Here is a 524-nt window from a genome sequence, read left to right on the forward strand (position 1 = left end):
TAATTGCAAATCTAAATTAATATTGTATCTCTTTTATTTTTTGTTTCATTTTTATCATATTAAACAATTCAATTAGTAACCCATCGATTAAATCACTAACGTAAGTAGTCACCAAAAAATCACTAACTTAAGTGACTAGTAAATTGGTCAGATCGATTAACAACTTAATTTAGATAACTATACTTTTGTTTTATGGTTTTTTCTTTTTTTTTTTTTCAAGTTTATTTCGAGTCTATAACCTCCAAGAGAGTTCTGGTGGTTTTAAAATTTGTAAAAGTGAGATGCCACAAATTTTTTTGTGGCGCTTTTTTCTAATTTTTTGTTGGGATTTCTACTTGGCCTTTGTACTAGTTTAAGGCCTCGAATAACTTTTTAGATTAACAAAAGTTGGCTATTTTGAAAAACCTCACACCGCCACAGAATTGCAATCTTTTTATTCTTTTCAAAAAATTTGATAGTTATAGTTTTTTTTTAAAAATTTTTTTTATCATGCATTAACTCCATTTCATTCATCCACCGCTTAA

This window comes from Arachis ipaensis, chromosome B02 (genome assembly GCF_000816755.2).
Source record: "Arachis ipaensis cultivar K30076 chromosome B02, Araip1.1, whole genome shotgun sequence".
In the NCBI taxonomy this organism is placed as follows: Eukaryota; Viridiplantae; Streptophyta; class Magnoliopsida; order Fabales; family Fabaceae; genus Arachis; species Arachis ipaensis.